The following is an 11,815-nucleotide window of genomic DNA, read 5'->3' as shown; positions in this document are numbered from 1 at the left end:
GTGTGTGTGTGTGTGTGTGTGTGTGTGTGTGTGTGTGTGTGTGTGTGTCAGTGGCAGAGCCAGACATTTTTCTCAGGGGTGACCAGACTGGGACCACTGCTCACACAGGGATGGCCAGGAAAATGACATCATTTTTTACTTGAAAATTTCTGAAAATCTTTGTGGTTTGGTCATTTCCTCATGTCCTCATACAGGCAGTGACTACCTTATAAACATGGTGTCAGAACCATTTTAAAAGTGGGGGGACACACTGTTGGGGGGTTTGGGGGTCCTCCCCCAGAAAATTTTGAAGAAAATAGATGCCATTTCTTGCATTCTGGTGCATTTTATCAGGTTGTTTAACATACTTTTACCTACATAAATAAACACTTGATTTAATTATTTCATAGACAGATTATTCATTAAACTATTTCCATCATCCTGTTTTTAAACTCACTGCTATATCTGAGATAAGGTTAATTAATGTGACACAATTTATCATATCCATTGACTATAGGGGTGCTTTTTACTTTTATATTGTTTATTGATTTATTTGTAATTATAACACTGTGCCAAATAATGGCGACCCTCAACTGCATGTTTAAAACTAACACTAATATTTTTACCCAGGTGCAATATTGATAACCACCAACAGTGAATTTAGAGGGTGTTTCACTTTTTCTGATTTAGTGATAGGCCTACTCATAACCAAACACAGAGCATCATTCAGCCTTCATAACATAAAATGACACTGTGTTATGGTGACAAAAAACAAAACAAAACAAAAAAAAATTTGTCAACATAAGTTCAAAAGTTGACACCATAAGTCAGATTACATAAGCATATGTTCTGCATATAAAAAAAAACCATGACTTCCTTATCATTACTCTTCCTCAGTGATAGAGCTTGGTAATGTTTCAAACTGTTAAACACTGCCACCAACTGTTCAGGAGGATTATTACACCCCTAAAGGTTGTTTCACTGTGGAAGGGGTGTGTACAGCAGGGTGGCCAAAGATTTGTCTGTGGTGGTCATCTCCGGTCATCATTTACCCAGAATGCTTTGTGTGTAAATAAAATGGCTCMGTCCATTTTAAAATATATTTTTAAAAATTACTAAACTGAACAGCCTACAGTATTTTTACATTCTTTATTTTACAGTTACAGTAAATGTTTATCAAATAAAGTTTAATGTTACAACTAATCGTGGATCCCTTTAACAAGGCTTTATTGTTCACCGAAACACTGCTTCCTGGATAATTTCTATTTTTTGGGTCATTCTCCTCAAACCCTGAGATGACAGTAGATCAGCAGTTTGTGAAATAAAAGATACTTAAATCCTCTTCCTTCCTCATTCTAATGCCCGGTTTGAACTTTGTAAAGTCGTCTACATGTCTGAAGGCCTTGAGCTGCTGCCATGTGATTGGCTGATTAGTTATATTAGTTAAATTAATGTACATAAAGTGGGCAGTGAGTGTACACATAAATACTGATGACTGAAGGCAAACATGACAACAGACTGCAAAGAAAAATCTGATGTTTTTTCAGATTATTTTGAGTCATTATCAGAGAAATTCAAATAATATATTTTTAATAAACAAAAACTAGGATGTTTCCCTTTGTCGTAACTTCCTGTTTCACTTCGGTTTAACCTAAAATATGGCACTTGTGTGATAAAATGGGTAAAATCCTATGTTTTGTGCCAAGTTTTTTAAATATTAAGATGTTTTCTTTCACTTTTTAGTTTACTCTTCTGAAATCAGCTGTCTGTAAGATCAGCTCATCCTGCAGGCTGACACCTAACAGGTATCCCTCAAACGTTTGGTAAGCAGTGGAGAGGACAGCTGCCAGCACATTCAGCCACATGCTGTGCAGGGTGGTCACATAGACCACCACAAAGTACATGTTCGTGGCATACACGCCCAGGATCACCAGCCCTCTGATTTTATAAACCCTGCAAAGCGACAGGAAGATACTTTAGCAAGGGTCCAGAAGTAGAGGAGTAGCRAGTCATTTGGCTCCAGATCTGAAGAGGGAGATCAACTTACAGCCCGTTGACAAACTCATTCATCAGAGACGGCAGACTGGTGAAGGTGAGGATGATGATGAGGGCGAATGGCAGCTGGGAGATGAGAAGAGAAGAGGGGAGAGTAGTGTACGGTATGTATTACACTACAGCTCAGTCATCTTGTTTCACTTCCATAAAAACACTAACAGTTCAACACTGTAACACCGGGTGGCACCACAATTACACTTTGTGATATTATGTCTGTACTGACTGAGCTGGATGATTTACATTCATCTGTGTATTAATCTCTTACAGAAAATAACATCCAGAAACATAACATAATGTTTAATCTCAAGCTCTATAACAAAATGTGTTAGCACCCAGAGTAAGTCTCTCAGCAACTACCACATCAAATTTGAGCTGTAAAACTGTCAGTTTTCTGTCGGCTAACGTTGATTAGCTGTTATGGCTACTTTGAACTGGATGAACTTTAGAAGTTATTTACGTTCACTTTACATTCATTAAAACCCCTCCAGTGGTTCATGATGTATTCTGAAAACTGTTTGATGCAGGGATGTTCAGTAGCAAACAAGCTGTTTGCTTGTTGCTTTTTCTTAAAAAATAAAAACTCACAAAGTTCGCTGAATTTTCTTGAAGCTGATAAAAGAGAAAAAAACATAAAATCAGCTAATAAAAACCAATCAAGGCTTTTGAAATTTGGTTCAACAGAACTTTTTAAAAATAATTCATCAATTTTTAAAAAAACAAGATGGCAAATTAACTTGACCTCAGGAACGTGTTAAACTCAGGTGTGCCCTGTAATCAATACACCTGTAGTCACAGGGCTGTCTGGAATCATGGTGTGAAACACACGGAACATGGAGTCATGTTAAAGACAAAGACTATCAGACTGTCTCCAAACATCTGGATGTTCTGTGACTGCAGCTGCTCAGTCCACAGGACCGGAGACAACGGATGTGTCCACAAGAGGACAGCTGATGACAAATTGAAGAGAAAGAAAATACAAAGAGTCCAGAACAACTTCCAGACAGATCAGAGGAGAACTCTAAGGTCAAAGGTCATCAGAGTCAGATCAGATCATCAGTCTGTTTGAGACAAATCAGATCTGTTTGTTCAGGGTACGATGAAATCTGAAGACTATCAAGGCCTTCTGGAGCTAAATGTGCTGCTCGGTGTCAGAAAACCTGGTCTCAGCTGCAGCTCCTGGGCCCTCCAACAAGAAAATAACCCTAAATCAGTGTCCTTCTGAGCCCGGATCTAAATCCTGGAGGAGGAACCCTTCAGACCTGAGACAGCTGGAGAAGTTTGTTCATAAAGAATGGACCAGAACACCTGTTGACAGGTGGACCAGAACATCCAGTGACAGGTGCAGAAGTCTCAGAGTTACAGAAACAACTTGGTTGCCCGTCTGGACATACAGAATTAGGTAAAGGTACGGTAAGAAATATTCGCATTCAAAGACTGAAGTCATTAGAAAACCACCAATGTTAAATAATATGATTGTTAGACGAGATAAAACCATACAAAACCAGAATTCTGGAGTGAGGATTTAATGCCATTCGGATCGGACAGGAAACCACACACTGCCGAAAAGCCAGGAAATTGATCCATTTATAGAGTCTTTAATGCCCGCGTTCGCCCCCTACTGACCTACGGCTGAATCACGGGCATCCATACACAATTCTCCCCTACATGTTCTCATAACGGATAAATATGTGTTGTTATAGATATTTCGGACATGTAACTAATCTATATCAACCAACACATTATAGATTAACCATTATAAAAAGGAAAACCTAAAAATATAGTGTTGTGCTTTTAACATCAGTACTAATCTGTAAAAACTATAAATTTCTTCAGTACCATTCTTTTTGTTGAGTCTAGTTTAACAATTGAGACATTTTGGTGTTTTCACCTTCTGCCTCCCTGATTGGCTGGTAGTGCTCATTCGTCTCACCTGTGAGGGATTGGCTCGTTACTCCCAGGCTTTATAAGGTTGCCTTGAGGATCAGTTCATCGCTGAAGCATCACTACTGTTTGGTAATGATCTCAGAGCCCGTTACTAGTCTCAAAGATACCTGACTTAACTAACCTTCGTGTTTTTATACCTACTTTTTCCAGACTGAAGAAAGTTTTCAGAGATTCTCTGATCCTGCCACACCTGTCTGAGGACCTAGAGCCATTCACCTGATCGTTCATGCGCTGCCTGTTTGCCTCCAACTCACCTGTAAATAAGTACTCACCTGTAAATACTCACCTGCCTGTAACACCTGTAAATACTCACCTTTTGGACCCTGGATCAGCTCCTCCACGCCGAAGTCTTATCCCCAACCTGTAAGAACAAATCATACATATCTCTCTGCAATTAACTTTTTGGACATCCTGCTAAAATACTCAACCTCTGCAAACCCTCTCCTTCCAGGTCCTGACTCCTGCACCCGTTCCTGTAAAATACACTGCTCAAAAAAAATAAAGGGAACACTACTGCTCAAAGAAAATAAAGGGAACACTTAACGCACGCAAACTCCCGATCTTAATCAATGAAATATTCGCATTGAGTTCTTTGTTCTGTACAGAGTTGAATGTGCTTCACAAAAGTTTGATTTACTTGGACTTAGCGTGCGTTGTTTAAGTGTTCCCTTTATTTTTTTGAGCAGTGTACATTTTTTCGTTTTGTCTCCGACTCTTTTGTCTTTGGTATTAGCTCACTTAAATTTTTTTTGTAAACCTGAAAAAAAAATTTGTTCATTTTTTTAAACAGTTCTGTTGAACCACATTTCAAAAGCAATGACTGATTCCATTATTTCACTTTTTGTATTTTTCTCCCTGTCTATTACTTTTGACAGTTTTGAGTTATTTCCGTGACCTTCATGTGTTTTCTTTCTTTAAAATAAAAATCTGTTTTTCTGTGAGAAATGTCTGAATCTCTGAATAAACACCAGATATGAAAATCTGTAAAAATTGACTGCATTTTTGTGTTTTCTAAGGTCACTTGGCTGTGGCAAAAACTTTGAATTGTCTCCAAAGTTAATCGATTTTAGATGTACGTTCAGGGATTATTTCTTGAAAGTTTCATTAAAATCTTTTTCTGGCTGTGCCCAAAACACAAAAACAGAATCACAAGCCCACCTGTTTATGTAATTTAGGTTTTTAAACACTTAGCTCTAATCCTTTAAAAAAAGAGAAGGTAGTTAAGATGTTTGAAGGTGGCAGGATGTGAGAGCTAAACTCTTCTCTAACCTGCATGCTCTGCAGCACGTTGAGGAAGTCGTTCATGCCGGTCAGGTCCCCGAACATCTTTGAAGCTGGCCACCAGCAGGGTGGGAGTGATGGCCAGCGGGTCAGCAAAACGAGACCAACGCAGGTTCAAGAAACTCTGAGAAGAGAAACAAATCTGAGATGATTACATCTGGCCACAAGAGGTGATCAGAAAATGACTCAGGAGTTTCAGAAGAAGCCAGAACACATCTGACCTGTTTGTAGGTATTACTACTTTAGTACTTTTACATGTGTGTACAAAAGACCAAACTCTTCAAAAGAAAAAAATCCTATCTGTACCTCCTGTGATAAAATCCATCCATTCTTTATCTGTGGCTTATTCCGAGTCGAGTCTCTGGGGCAGGAGCTTCAGCAGGGACATCTCTCTCCTCAGCCTCCTCTTCCAGCTCTTCTGGGAGGACTCCAATGTGTTCACAGGCCAGTAGAGAGACAAAATCTCCAGCCTGTCCAGGGTCTCCCCTGTAACCTCCTCCCAGCTGGACATGCCTGAAGCACCTCGTTATGGAGGCGTCAAAGAGGTATCCTTACCAGATGCTCAAACCACCTCAACTGGCTCCTCTCAACATGTAGGAGAAGCAGCTCTACTCTGAGTCTCTCCTGGAGAACTGAACTTCTCAGCCTATCTCTCAGTGAGAGTCCAGCTACTCAGAAAAAAAAAAAATTTTCAACCGCTTGTATCCACAATCTTGTTCTTTCAGTCGCTACCCAAAGTTCATGACCATAGGTGAGAGTAGGAACATAGACGGGTTGGTAAATGGTAAATGGTACTGAACTTATAGAGCGCTTTTCAAGTCCCTCTGGACCCCCAAAGCGCTTTACACTAACAGACATTCACCCATTCACACTCACATTCACACACTGATGATGGCAARCTACAYTRTAGCHWCAGCTGCCCTGGGGCACACTGACAGAGGTGGGGCTGCCATGCATCGGCGCCACCGGACCCTCTGACCACCATCAGTAGGCAAGGTGGGTGAAGTGTCTTGCCCAAGGACACAACGACTGAGACGGCTGGACGGGGGATCGAACCAGTAACCTTCTGGTTCCAGGACGACTCCCCTAACCACTCCGCCACAGCCGCCCCACAAAGAGCTTGTCCTTACAGCTCAGCTCCCAGTACACAATAACAACTGAGTCTACAAAAGTGCAGAAGTAGCATCAATCCATCTGTTAATCTCACGCTATGTCCATATAAGTTATGAACAGAATCTGACAATGGCCAATCCAGGTGGAGTCCAACTCAATCTCTGAAGGGGTCTGACTTACTGCCACCAATGCAAACCAGACACTTGCACCACTTGTATAAGGACTGAATGGCCCGTAACAATAGACCCTCAGTGTGCCTCAAGGAACACAGTCAAATCCCTTCTCAGAATCCACAAAACAAATATAGACTGAATGGGCAAACTCCCACGACCCCTCGAGGACCCTAGGTGAGAGTAACAAGTTTGTCCAGTGTTACGGCCAAGACTGTAGCCGTATTGTGTTCCTCTTGAATCTGAGATTCAATCATCGAATTGATGCTCTTTTCCAGTACTCCTGAACAGACCTTACCAGGGAGGCCAAGGAGAATGATGCCCCTGTTATTGAAGCACACCCTCCCGCCCCCTTTTTGAAGAGGGGAACCACCACCCCAGTCTGCCAATTCAGTGTCAACCGAGACAGCCCCACAACATCCAGAGCCTTGAGGAAATCAGGGTGGATCTCATCCACACCTGGAGCCCTGCCACCATGGAGTTTTTTTAACTACCTTAACATCCTCAGCTCCAGTTATGGACAAACCTATCCCAAAGTCCTCAGACCCTGCTTCCTCTGTAGAAGACATCCTGGTGGGATTAAGAAGGTCAGAGAAATTTTTCTAGAAATATTCCTTCCACCTCCCAACAACATCACTGATAAAGATCAACAGCAACCCACCTTCACTGAGCACAGTTAGTGAAGTGATGCTTCCCTCAGCCACCGGATGGTTTGCCAGAATCTCCTCCGAGCTGATCGAGAGTCTTTGTCCAAAGTCTCACCAAACTACTCCCACATTTGAGCTTTTGCCTCAGCTACTGCCGAGGCTGCGGGTCACTTGGCCTGCCCATAGTTCTCAGCTGCCTCAGGAGTCCTAACCATCCAACAAAGCCTGATAGGACTTCTTCTTCAGCTTGACAGCTTTCTTTCCCTGGGTGTCCACCACCATGTTCGAGGATGGTTACTATGAGAAGCACCGACAACCTTGCAGCCACAGGTCATAGCAGCTGATTCAACAATTGAGGCGTGGAACATGGCCCACTTGAACTAAATGTCCCCCACCTTGGCTGGTATGCAGTTAAAGTTTATTCAGTGATGTGAGTTGAAGATCTTTGAGTGGGTCTTCTGTCAGATGTTCCCAGCAAATCCTCATTACATGTTTAGGTCTACTGGGTCTGTCTGGCATCTTACCCCATCAACCGATCTAACTCACTACCAGGTGGTGATCGGTTGACAGCTCAGCTCTTTTATTAATCCAAGTGTCCAAAACATACRGCCACAGATCAGATGACATGATTACAAAGTCAATCATTGATCTATGACTGGTGCCACATGCACTTATGGACACTGTTATGTTGGAACATGGTGTTTGTGATGGACAAACTGTGACTAGCACAGAAGTCCAACAACAAAACACTGCCCAGGTTCAGATCGGAGAGGCTGTTCTTCCCAATCAYACCTCTCCAGGTCACACTGTCATTACCCACGTGAGCATTAAAGCCCCTGGCAGAAAAAAGGAATCCCCAGCTGGAGCATCTTCCAGCACCCCTCTAAAGAATCCAGGAGTACTGGAAATGCCAAACAGTCCTTTCATGCATAGGCACAATCGGCCATCAGAAACCGCCCCCCCCTCCTGAAGGCACATGGAAGCTACCCTCTCATCTACTGGGGAAAAATCCAACACACAGGCACCAAGTTAGGGGGCCAAAAGTAGACCCACACCAGTTCAGCGTCTTTTACCATAAGAAACTCCAAAGTAGCCCCTCTTGAGGACATTTGGTTCCGGAGCCCATGCTGTGCGTCAAGTTGAGCCCAACTAGATCTAGTTGGTACCTCTTACCCTAATGCACCAGCTCAAGCTCCTTCCCCACTAGAGAGGTGACATTCCATGTCTCAGGAGCCAGTTTTGGTAAGCCAGGGTCAGAGCGCCATTGGTTAATATCCATGTCTTCATGCACCTGATTCATATGGCCCCTCCTGCACGTGGTGGGCCCACAGGAAAGTAAACCCATGTAGCTCATTCAGGCTAACCCTGATTGGACACCACTGGTAGAGACTCGGACACCAGGTGCTCACCTGATAAAATCTAAGCTGTGAATTTTGCAGACCTGTGGGAGTCTTCCATTTTTGTGGAAAACTAATTTGAGCATCCCACACTAAATTAATAAAACATAGTTAGTAGAGGTGATAAAACCTGGAGCAGTGACCCAACTCACCTGTTATGTTGGGATTGTGTCTTGTCTATGTTCTCCCTCTTGTGTCCTCACTGCGTCATTGCTCATCATTTCTCCTCAGTCTGTATCCTGCTGTTTACCCGTTCAATTATCTCCCAGCTGTCAATAGTTTCCAATTAGTCTTCCTCAGCTGTAGTTCATCTTCTCTCTTCCTCGGTGTGTATAAATTCTCTTCTGTTCTKTCTCCGCTGGATCATTACATGGAATTCTCCTGCTGTCTTGTTGTCCTTCATGTCCTTTTGAGTTTCAGTTTTGTTTTAGCTGCCCTGTCAGCTCTTTTGTTTTGTTTGTTTAATAAATCCTTTTTTATTTAAAAACTTCATCCTCAGTCGAGATCTGGGTTCATTCTGCACCACAACCTGATAGAATGATCCAGCCACAACAAGAACCCACCGGGAGGATGAGTTATTTAGATTTTTTGAGTAGTGATAATTATTTCTCAGCATTTGGGTAAGGGAGAAAGAACCCTGCCAGGAGACGTGGATGAAGGGGCCGTGACCAGGAAGTGGAGGTTCTCCCGTCGCCTCTTCTAGTGGAAGAGGAGGAGCAGAGGAAAATGCAGTTCTGGGGAACTTGCCTGGTGCTCAGGACTGCTCCACCATCTCCACCCTCCCGCTCTCCTCATCACCACTGTTGCCGACGGAGAAAAGCTGCAGCCACGCCGTCGGGATTCAGCTCCATCATGCCTACCGAGAGTGAACCTGAGTATGATCCCGACTACGATCCAGAGAGCGATCCCTTCTGCCCCGAGTATATTGGGTACAGCCCGACCGAGCCGATGGGTCACTGCTTCGCCGAGCCAATGTTTTCCCGTCCTCCAGCATCAACTCCGAGAGGGTCTCAGATGCCGCCTCCTCCAGTGTCACCTCCGACAGGGTCCCGGACACCGCCTCTTCCAGTGCCACCTTCGAGGGGGTCCCTTGATGCCTCTCCCTCCAGTGCCACCTCAGAGAAGGCTCCTGAGACCTCCAGCCACCTGCACCTCCGAGAGGGTCGACGTCTCCACCTCCTGTGCTGTCAGCACCTTTGACAGGGTTGACGCATCCACCTCCTGTGCTCCCAGCACCTCCGAGAGGGTCGATGCCTCTACAGCCTCCTGCGCTCCAGCGAGGGTCGACATCTCTAGAGCCTTCTGCTCTCCGGCGAGGGTCGACACCTCCACTGCCTCTTGCGCTCCAGCAAAGGTTGACGCCTCCACTGCCTCCTGCACTCCGGCGAAGGTCGACGCCTCCACTGCCTCCTGCGTTCCAGTGAAGGTCGACGTCTCTACCTCCTGTGTGGAGGGTCTTGGGGGAGGAAGTGGTGGTGACCACCTCATATGCAGTTCTGGTGTTGGTCTCCATGTTTGCTGCAGCCCTTGTCGAGATACTGATGCCACCTGCAGCTGAGACCTCACCACCTGCAGCTGAGACCTTGCTGCCTGCAACTGGGACCTCACTGCCTGCAGCTGAGTTTTCCATGTCATCTGCAGCTGAGGTTTCCATGTTGCCTGCAACTGAGGTCTCCACATCTCTTGCTGCTGCCAAGCCTTCAAAGCCAGAACCAGCACCTGAGCCTTCAGACCCCCCAGGTCAGATTGTGAAGTCCCTGGGTCTGCCTGAGGCTCCTGAGGTCTCAACGCCAGTCTCTGTTCCTGAAATTCAGATTTATAAAATCATGTATATGCATGTTTCTGCGCACCTTTCATTTTTAGATCACAACCGCACCTCAGAGTTTGCGCACAAGGTCCCGCCTCAGGTTCTACCCTCTACATGCCCACATTCAACCACAAACAGTAAACGCAAAGTACCTCATGAATGTTAAGATGTATTTAAATCAGTCAGCTGATCAATGTAAAAAAAAAAAACAATTGGCCGGTTCAGACACGCTCCGTCGTGCGTCTGGAGGGTGACAGGTGCTGAGAACAGCTCATGTGAAGAGATTGTCTATAATTGACACAGATTTTCCCTCATTTTGCAGGTTTACAGACGTTTAGAGTAATCTAAAAAACATCTGAGACCCTCTCGGAGGTGATGCTGGAGGACGGGAAAACATTGGCTCGGCGAAGCAGTGACCCATCGGCTCGGTCGGGCTGTACTCAAAAACTCAGCTTCAAATTAATTTTCTCTCAGAGCCTGCAGGACGAAAAAACAATAAAAATAAAATTAAATGTCAGATAAAATTAGAAATAAGTTCACCGCTCTTCTCCCTGTCCTCTCCCCTTCTTGTCGGGGAGGGGTCTGTGGGTCAGGGTCGTCTGAGGAGGAAGGAGATGAATGGAGCTGCGGGAACTTTTATTTAAGATTTAAGTTTTTTTTTTATTTCAAAGGTCCTTACGGCTCAGCAGCTGAAGCAAAAATATTACTGTTAAGAAAGCTGATAAAGCTGAATAAAAATCTAAGTCTGATTATGAAGTGAAATTAAATATCTGACAGTGATCATTACACAGTCTAGCTATAATTCCTCACTTCACCATCTGTGTCGCAGCTTCACGTCTCCAAAATGAGTGTACGCATGGGTCAGAGCTGGCGTGAGGCACTGCACATTTTCATGTCAAGTTTGGATTTTATAAATCACAACCTTGACGTAAAAAGTGGCGTACGCAAGTTTCTGTGCTCCTTTTTTGCATACGCAAGCTTTATAAATCCGACCCCTGGACTCTCAGCTATTGAGAAGCGATTGCTTCCTGGAGGTGTGGCCTCTGTTGAAGTTTAAAACATTTGGATCTGATTTACCCAATTGCTAACAGTTGGTCGCGATGCATGTACGCCAGCTTCATTGTGAAGGAGACTAAGCTAAGAAGCTAACCGGAAATTGTGTGCGCTGTAAACAATCGTTCTGAGAGGAGAGAAGTACCGAGCCAAACGAGACGGCTGTAAATGAGAGCTGCTGCTTTGTGAGACTGATTTAATTTAATTTAATTTAATTTAATTTAATTTAATTTAATTTAATTTAATTTAATTTAATTTAAGCCTTGTCAACACGGACTGGCTTCATTTACTTCCTCCACTGCCATAAAACTACAAGCAGACACTGCACAGAAAATCGACATTGTCTTTCAAAACTCCTCCTTCTGTTTG

The 11,815-nt window shown here is 43.9% G+C and overlaps 1 long non-coding RNA gene and 1 pseudogene across 1 annotated transcript; one reads left to right on the top strand and one right to left on the bottom strand.

Annotated features, from left to right (window-relative positions):
* Positions 1–1,177: 1,177 nt before the first annotated feature.
* LOC106527612 (natural resistance-associated macrophage protein 2-like) lies at positions 1,178–7,471 on the bottom strand (annotated as a pseudogene).
* On the top strand, positions 3,834–4,531 carry LOC106527625 (uncharacterized). Its single transcript, XR_001311410.1, has 3 exons — positions 3,834–4,047; positions 4,129–4,341; positions 4,430–4,531. It is a non-coding gene; the product is annotated as an uncharacterized LOC106527625 (long non-coding RNA).
* Positions 7,472–11,815: the final 4,344 nt, after the last annotated feature.

The sequence above is a fragment of the Austrofundulus limnaeus genome, unplaced genomic scaffold (genome assembly GCF_001266775.1).
Source record: "Austrofundulus limnaeus strain Quisiro unplaced genomic scaffold, Austrofundulus_limnaeus-1.0 Scaffold335, whole genome shotgun sequence".
NCBI lineage: Eukaryota > Metazoa > Chordata > Actinopteri > Cyprinodontiformes > Rivulidae > Austrofundulus > Austrofundulus limnaeus.
This window is presented reverse-complemented; position numbering and strand designations above follow the sequence as displayed.